Source organism: Peromyscus eremicus, chromosome 9, assembly GCF_949786415.1.
Source record: "Peromyscus eremicus chromosome 9, PerEre_H2_v1, whole genome shotgun sequence".
Lineage (NCBI taxonomy): Eukaryota > Metazoa > Chordata > Mammalia > Rodentia > Cricetidae > Peromyscus > Peromyscus eremicus.
In genome coordinates this window covers 73,027,371-73,036,825 of record NC_081425.1, presented here as the reverse complement: position 1 = coordinate 73,036,825, position 9,455 = coordinate 73,027,371, and the positions used below count along the sequence as shown (strand labels likewise).

Genomic DNA, 9,455 nt, shown 5'->3' with positions numbered 1-9,455 from the left:
TGTTCTTCAAGTTATTGCTACGAAAAATCATGAATTTTTCTGTTCAAATAAAATTTTTGTGTGCATGTTAACTTTGAAAATGATAACAATGGACTATTCTTGAAAGGACATAAGTTAGTCACTGTTGCTACATAAATATCCTCAAATAGTCCAGCTACCCAGAGTGACTGGAATCTAGGGGCTGCGTGCCTCATGTCCTCAGCACCAGTGCTGAGGAGTCTTGAAGATTTGGACTACTAACCAGGCACCTCCATGTCACCTGTGAGATCTGGCTTCTTCCCAACACAGCTGGGCTTCCCAGCTCAAGGTGGAACTAAATCATGTCTTACCAACCATGAAATCACTTTCATCAGAGTCTTGGCCAAACTAGTCAAGAGTCCACTGGACACAAGGTAGGGGAGTACCTGTTGATGGAGAATGGACAGCTCCACACTGTAGAATAAAGAACACCTGAGGTGGGAGTTACTGTTGAAGTCATCTTTCAGAAAATGCAGTCACCATAGGAGAGATATTTTTTTAATGCCAAAATGGTTTGCCATGTACATTATTCAAGATGTGAGTAAAACACTTCACCTGAACAAGCTACTTGATGGGGCATCCATTGTACCTTGTACACAGGTGATGGTAACAACGACAGCTACTGAATTTCACAGTGTTCACTATGTGCCAAATGTTATTCAAGTGCCTTGACCATGTCAGTCAGTCCATAGAGGCTGACATAAACAGAAGTTAAGAAACCAGCCCAAAGCTCCATAACTGGAAAATAGTCACTGCAAGCTGTGGGCTGATAGAATTCCAGTCTGTTTGCTGTGTGCTCTAACCATCTTGCCATATTGCCTCTCCAACCCAAAGGAAGAAATCGACAAAACATAATGAAAAGCAAACTATGAAATGACATTCAGTTTTAGGCCACATGCCAGGTACTATGGTCCACACATGACTTCTGTTAGTTCTCTCAATAACCTTTGAGTTAGTTATTATGACTGCCGTGTCAGGGAAAAGAGAATCAAGGTTCAAAGATATGAAGTAGCCTGTCCCAACTCAGAGACGTGAGGAGTGATCCTGAGATTCAAAGACAAAGTCTCTAACTTTAGCTCACCAGTTCTCCTCATGGCTCCTCTGTTTCCAGCCACAGGGCTTTCGTCGGGCTCCACCTGAATCTTCGCTGAGATAATGCTCTAAAGACTCTTGTTTATTGATGACACAACATTTGGGGAGGTATCTGGATGACTCAGACTAGCTTGAATCCCTCAATTAAAAACCTCATAATTGATTGAGGCTTCAGGGACTACTTACCTTACATTTATGTTTGTCTCTATAAATTCCTGTTGGACTTGAACTATGGCTTTTCTCTTAGGTAATACGCCTGACTGCTGGCAGGATTTTCCTCCTTCTTTCTAAGAATATACCTTATTGAATACCTGACCTTTTAAGGATTTAACTTCTCCCCTCCTAGACCAGTAAGGAAGCAGTCCATGCTCTGAAAATCAGGTCCTCAGCTCTAATTTGATAGGCACATGGCCATTATGATCATGGGGCACTTCAGCAGAGCTACACTGCAAGACATTTCCTGAGTATGTTTTTGATCTTGTGTGCTTCACTTTTGAATGTCTCTAACTTCAGCTGTAGTTGGGTTTTTGATGGATTCTGAGAAACTTCCTTGAGTTACTATGGAAGAAAGAGGCATTTTGATTTGCAAATATCAAGATACGTTATATAGTCTGGTGAGTCAGAGATATATCTCTTTGCAGAATATACAGTCTATTCTGATGTGGTATCTATCTTAGTTCACTTTCTAGTACAGCCATTTTTTGATGAAGAGAAATCTTTTTCAGAGTCTATTGATTTGTTCAGAATTGTCTCAGAAACTTGTTCATAGGACTTTGTTTTCACTTGGTATCCATTTTCAATGAAAGTTAAGGGAAAGAGGGGCTGACGGGAACCCATGAGCACTCAATGGGCCACAGTAAATAGCACAGTGGTTGTGATTTATTGGCAACCTGACTTGTACTTCACCGGATGTCCTTGAGGGATCTTGAGCTGTTGGCGGTGTCTCACACCTACAGTAGATGCTCTCAGTATAACTTGCTGAGTGGTTACAATAACTGAGCCATCCAACTCATTGGGAAAACTTGTCTGCTGTTGTACTTGGGTGGCAGAAGTTGCTCATGAAATCCATTCCAGACAAGACTGCTATTCATTGCAAATGCTTACAAAATGGATGCTTTGGTGCTTGCCTTCAGTTTCCTCTGGAGAATGCCAGGAGGAGTGGAAGCCATCTCTTTGTGTCTTTTGACACACCACCAAAAGCAGTCTTCATCCAGATTAAAAATATACACAAAATTATCTTCGTCTTATTACCCACTCAAGCCAGTAGAGGAGACTGTATTGTCTGAGTTGGAAAGGACCCTCTGCTTTTCATGATGCAGCTGGGGACTTGGGAACTCAAGCATCTTTGGACAGATAATTTCTCCTAGTCTTTCTTACCATATTGTCTTCATTTCTCTTTTTATAAAATTCGCTCCAGTTTCCCATGGAAACAAGGTTCACCTATGGACCTTCACTGTCTGTTTCCCTGTAACTTCAGCTATATATAATTTGGGGGTGCTCTAGAGTCAATTTTTTTTCAAGACATGGTTTCTCTGTGTAGTTTTGGTGCCTGTCCTGGATCTCACTCTGTAGACCAGGCTGGCCCTGAACCCAAAGATCCGCCTGGCTCTGCCTCCTGAGTTCTGGGATTAAAGGCATGTGCCACCTCCGCCCAGCTAGAGTCAATTTTAATGCAGGTTGAAGATCTATTATCCAAGACATTTAGACAGGAAGTGTTTGGATTTCAGATTTGGGGAGATTTAGAAATATTTGCATACAAACTGTGAGCAGCCTTAGGGAGTAAATCAAAGTGTGAACATAAAACTCATCATTATTTTAATATTATATATACTATATATGCATAGCATGATATTGGTTTAAATATTAAGGCAACTCCATGTAGTTAAAAGGGAGGTTTATTTTGTGGGGTAACTCACAAGTGAAGGGATAGGTAACAGGGTCTGGGAAAGGTGAAGCACAGTCCAGCGGTGTTCTCTGGAGAACTCTGCTCGGTCTACCTCAGCGTCCATGATCCAGGAACCAAGAACCAAGAGAACCTGACCATCCAGGTCTCGGGTCTTCAGGGGTCCTCTCTCAGCTCCGCCTTGTAGGCATGACAGTTACCGAAGCCTCAATGGGGGTGGTACTTCCAGGTCAGAGCTGGAACGGCTACCCACTACAGCATGAAGATAATCTTAGGTAATATTTTAGTATATAAAAATTTTATATAATAATGGGTTTCATTATGAAATTTTCATACTTGGGCATTAATTATTTTGATCATATTCATCCCATTATCCTCTCCTTTCCCACTTCCAATAAACTCCTTCTTCTCAACCAATCAACCAGTCCCTTTTTTTTTCTTGTCTGTGTGTGTGTGTGTGTGTGTGTGAGAGAGAGAGAGAGAGAGAGAGAGAGAGAGAGGGAGAGGGAGAGGGAGAGGGAGAGAGAGAGAGGGAGAGGGAGAGGGAGAGGGAGAGGGAGAGGGAGAGGGAGAGGGAGAGGGAGAGAGAGAGAGAGAGAGAGAGAGAGAGAGAGAGAGAGAGAGAGAGACATCGGAGTCATTTGGAGGAGCACAGAGAAGGGATTTTTACAAGCACACAGGCACCTATCAGTGCCTACTACACCACTGAAGGTGTTGAATAGTCCTGCTTGTGTCACAGAGGGAATTGCTCAAATATGTAATTGCTCAAAGCACGAGTCAGTCTTTTCAAAGTTGTTAGCAAGCAAAGTTCTGAAGAAGAGAATGCGGGCAAAAGGAAATGATGACTCTATCTAACAAAGGGAATCTTTACAAATTACCATGGACATTTAACTTGGGAAGGAGTATGATACTTTGGATTACTTGATTATGAGACCATTTAAAATAAAAATCATGAGAATAAGTTTTGATGTTTGTACCTAATGTTATTTCACTATTTTACTGCTGAAATATATATTCCTCCCCAACTCGCTAGTTCTCTCTTCAAGTTATCTTTAGAGGGTGAATTGTGAACTCTGACCTTGAAGGTCCTATATTCAAAGCCAAATAGCTGAGTTAAAGTGAGGCTGAAGAGAGCGGATCCCACATTAGGGAGGAAGGTGGAGCAGCTAGGGATGCTTCTGAAGCTCAGACAGCTGAAAGGGACTGTGAGTAATCTTGAGGCTTTCTTTGATAATTTACTAATAATCTTTTTTCAAAATAATACATGAATTTATTGAATCATGAACTCTGGAAAATATGCATCATCTTATATTTGAAAGATTAAAACAAGAATGACCAGGAAGGAATGCAAATTTAAAATTTTCTAAATTGTTATGGCCAAATTTTAATTTAATGTTCAAAGCAGATGTTGATATCCTGTTGCCAAAGATCTTGTTTCATTTACTCCAAATATCTTACCCAAATATCTTATCTAGACATGTTTATAGCACCTGCTGGGCTACACAATAGGTCCAGGTGAGGTAATTTCAGTGACATACACACACACACACACACACACACACACACACACACACACACTCATACACACACATACACAGAGACAGAGACAGGTAGAGAGACACACATAGAGAGAGAACCAGAGCTTATGGCTGGCAGCCTGGTTTTCTATCTCTTGAGTCTCCCTCACCAATCTGATGACTGGAACAGAACAGACAGCCACCAAAGCTAGTCTGTAGCTCCTTACCTGATGTTCAGAAAACATCTGTTGAGTCATTTAGATTCTCTCTCAAGAATGTAAACTAATAAGTGCACAGAGAAGGAATTCAAGAAGCATTGTTAGGAGCAAAAGCCGAAGCATATATGCCACAGGCAGACTGGATTTCCAGTGAACTCTGCAAAAGCCAGAGAGAAGAAAACAGGAGTCAAGAGAGGAAATACACACCCAGAGAAGGAGAAAGGAAGCAACAGTTTAACCCCAGAGCCCCAGAGGAGAGCTGGGCAGCCTACCAAATGGTCTCAGCTCTTTCTTATAATCCAGGTAGAGACTTCAGCAGAAACCCCCTTTCCTAGAAGTGTCGCTAATGAATTTCTCTGTCTCTTGTTATTTAAAACAACCTAACGTCAATGTCTTGTCCAGAGTTCATGTAAAAGGGCTCAGGGCTGCCATCTTCCATTTGGCAATGGAACTTGATAATTTGATGTTCGGGATACTGACACTGATCCTTCCAATAATGAAGTTTGAGAAAATTGGGCAAGAAATTTGCATGTTGGCCTGCTTTCCTGGAACAAATTTGTCTCTTACTAATGTAAGCCAACCTAGTAGCTCAGTGACAGAGGACAGGATCCCCAAGAGAGGACTTCGGAGCTATCAAAAGCAGTGTGGGATGTGGGAGGGTGCTTATAGTCCTTGAACAAGCAAAAGGTTGGGCCTATGATTGCTGGCCTCTATCAGGAGAGAAACAACTGTCATATGTGATCTCGAAGAGTGGTGGACATTTCATCTGGCTTCAAGAGCGTAAAGCTCCTACTGGAGAGTCGTCCATCACAGTTTGTGATTCACCCTCATGGTACCTTGAGAACAGACATCATCAGCCCTGTGGTTTTTGCCTCTTTGGGGCAGGAAGGCACCTAAGTTAAGGTCCTCCTGCTAGAAACATATTGTGACTGAAACTGTTGATCCTGATAGACCTGACATCACTAATAGGTATAAAGTAAAAATAGAAAAAATAACTGTCTTAGTTACTTTCCCATTGCTGTGATGAAATACTCTGACCAAGGCAACTTAAATGAAACAGTTGATTTTTGCTAACGGTTCCAAAGGGACAAAAACAATCATAGTGAGGAAGACATGACAGCAGGCAGCAAAGCATGGTATCAAGAGCTCGTTGTCACACTGTGTCCACTCCCAGGAAGCAGATGGGGGTGGGGAAAATGCATGCTGCCACTCACCTCTATTTCTTCATTTATATTCAGGATCCCGGCCACGAAAAGGATCCAAAGTGGGTGAGTCTTCTCCACACACACACAACCAAAATCTGCACCCCACACCCTCCAGCCATACCCAGAGGCCCTAGCTCCAGGTGATTCTAGATTTGGCCAAATTGACAACATTAACTAGTCCAGTAGTTAAAGGGTAACGTAGCATACTTTTAAAACGCATGGATCTGGAACCAAATACTGTGTCTCTAATTCTCACCTCTGCCACTTCCAAGCTCTCTAAGCCCTAATTTCTTTACCTCTATCTTGAGGGTGGTGATGAAGGTCTCTACTTCACTCAGTTATTGTGAAAATTAGATATGGTGTCTGTGTGAAGTCTGTCAGTCATTCCTGGCACAGGATAGACACACTGCCGCAGGACAAGAAGACAGACGGACTTGCAGAACATAGCTGGTCAGCCACAGGCTGGGAGGAATTCAAGGTCTCTTTGATACTGGTTCTTGCTTTTCTTCTTCTTCTTTTTGTTTTAATAGTTCACAGCACAGCTGAGCTTTGCCCTTCTCATGCTTCCGAAGGAGGCCACTAGACTTCATCCTCTCTGACGGCTGCGGATCTAAAGAGTGAAAACCACAGCTTTACTGCCAAGGTCATGTCCTTTGCTGACTTAGCTTTCCATGTCACTGCAAAGCCCCGGTTCTGTCGTCATTCTCTTCTCAGGAACATGCCTTTTCTCTCAGGTACATGCAAGAGAAGGACCATGTGCCACCTCCCCAAGCAGTGTATGCCCTCTGTGCGCTCCAGAGCATCCTACAAAACAACCCAAGTTTCAATACGGAGACTGGCACACGCGCACTGAGTCTCTGAATGTCCTATTTGCTCCTGCTTCACACACGTTCTGCTGGACTGCTTTCCCTCAGAGTCAAGTCATTCACACGTGCTTCAGCTCTTTGGTGGCTTAACCTACTATCACACCTTCTGCTCAAGCCACATTCTTCTCACCACTTTTACCTCTCACCTAGCACTAACTAAAACTCCATCCACACTTTAAACATCTGTTTTCACTCCCAAACTCTCCAACTTTCTCTCCGTTGGAATCAGTCAATTAGAAGATTTTTTTTTTCCTCAGTCAGTCAATTAGAAGATTTTTTTTTTCCTCCCAGTCATATACAGACTTCTCTAAAGATTGCTCCCATCCAATCATGGTTGGACCTAATAACCTTGTCCCTCAATCCCAGATATTGTGACCAAAAACGGGCTCCTGGCTTAAGCTAAACTAAGCTAATCATAGCCTCTCCCCCTAGAATTTGGCATGGGAGTTGAAAGAGACCATGCATATTTTATTTATAATGGCATTTTATAAGGCCATTGTCTTAATTAGAGTTTCTATTGCTGTGATAAACACCATGACCAAAAACAACTCAGACAGGAAAGGATTTATTTTAGCTTACAACTCTCAGGTCACATTCTATCCCTGAGGGAAGTCAGGTCAGGAACTCAAGACAGGAAGCTGGAGGCAGGATTGAAGCAGAGGCCATGAAGGGATGTTGTTTCCTTGCTTGCTAAGCCTACTTTCTTACAGCCCTGAGGACCACTAGCCCATGGGTAGCACCGCCCACAGTAAGCTGGGCCCTCCCACATCAATCATCAATCAAGATAATGCTCTACAACATTATTCACAAGTCAAGCTGGTGGAGGAATTTTCTCAATTGAGGTTCCCTCTTCCCAAATGACTCTAGCTGAACTGAGTTGATTTAACACTAGTGAGCACAGTCCTATAACCTTAGGATCAACATGGTAAAGCTGTCCTCCTCTGGGAGGCAGAGACCACGTAACCTTGGTTTCTGGTCCTGTCCCTGAGGAAGCCCAAGTGGACTTCTTGCCCTTGTTTTCTCTGAACTACAAACAAACCCTTGTTTCAGGTTATCAACTTTATTTAAGGTTAGCAATGTGAATTTCAGACATTTGTGATGAAAAACCTGTAAATAAGAAAATAGTAAGTAGGAAGATAGGATAGCTTATCTAGATTAACACAAGAGGCTACAGGTCATACCAAAAGTTAGCATATAAATATATATTCCTGAGGCTGAGTGTAATCAGCAGTAGATCACCTTCCTAGAATGTGGGAGCCCCTGGGATCAATCCTCAGCATCAGAAAAAAAATCTATGGACATATAACAAATAAAAATAAAAATAAAAATCCACAAATTGTGCTGAGCTCATCTGGGCATCTCATACAGTTGGAGCCCTACGAGAGTCACAGATGGACCCACTCACATGGTGAGCGGTTGGGACTGGCTGGTTGAGGCTCTCAATTCTTTCCTTTACAGAGCCAGCCCAAACTTCTTCACACCATCGTGGAAACACTCCAAGAGGATAGGTCCCAGCACACAGATACCGAAAAGCAGATACCGGTTGATGTGGCCATGGAACACTGTCCTATAACTAAGGAACTGCATTTTTAATTTCATTTACATCAGATTCATTTTTATTTAAATAAAAAGGAACAGAGGCTACATATTATTGAGACTATTTAAACAGTCCTATTAAAAAGCAGTGATTGATAGAGTGGTATAGAAGCAAGACAATACTACACACTGTATAATTGACATACTCTTGCCCCAAAGCATGTTCAAAGTAGGTGGATGGAGAGAGATAAGCCACATAAAGAGCAGGCTTAGAAGGCTGGGTAAATATTTAAATATCACATAAAAAAAGACTGCAAAAATAAGTTCAGTATCTTTGATGACAGATTAAAAAGTGAGAATTTCTAATAACAAAAAAAGGATAACTCATCAGGAAGTCAGAGTAGTTAAAACGTATGCACTTAATAATAGAACCTATGAAGAAACTTGTCAAAACTGAAAAGGAAACAGCCAATTTGTAGCTAGAGTACACTCTCAGCAACTGAGAATAACTAGACAAAAATTAACTTTAAAAAATCCAGCACTGTCAAAATCAATTGACATGTATAGAACCCTACACAAATGATTTCAGAATTCGATAGTTAACATTCTTTCCCAGTGCACGTGATACAAAACAGCTCACGCAGCTTCATATAACAAGTGTCTATACCCAGACAAAGGGCCAAAATAATATAAATTCATTTTCTCAAATTACAAGTAAATTCAATTAGATATTAAGATATCCTTAGTATGATATGGAGGAGCTCATTAGAAAATATTTTAAATAAAACAATAACAAAATATGCCAGAATTTAATGGCCCAGATAAAGCTGGGTCAGGAGGGAGGGAACCACTTTCAACAGTTGACTTAGAAAAGTCAATAGCCTGCATTTTCTTCTGCCACTGGACCGGAAGAGCAAACGAAACACAAAGGAGACACACAGAAACCGTACAGGGTCTGGGGAGATGGCTCAGTGGGTAAAGGGCTTGCTACACAAGAGTGAGGATCTGAGTTTGTATCTCCAAAACCTGTGTGAAGAACCAGGTGTAGTGGCAGTGCCTGGACCTAGAGCGCTGGGAACGGGGGTGGAGACATAGATCTT

At 41.9% G+C, this 9,455-nt stretch overlaps 1 long non-coding RNA gene across 1 annotated transcript; it reads right to left on the bottom strand.

The window, feature by feature from the left end:
- Positions 1-3,008: 3,008 nt before the first annotated feature.
- Positions 3,009-7,411, bottom strand: LOC131920081 (uncharacterized). Its single transcript, XR_009381492.1, has 3 exons — positions 6,250-7,411; positions 4,758-4,905; positions 3,009-3,265 (listed from the first exon to the last, which is right to left on the bottom strand). It is a non-coding gene; the product is annotated as an uncharacterized LOC131920081 (long non-coding RNA).
- Between the last annotated feature and the right edge of the window lie 2,044 nt (positions 7,412-9,455).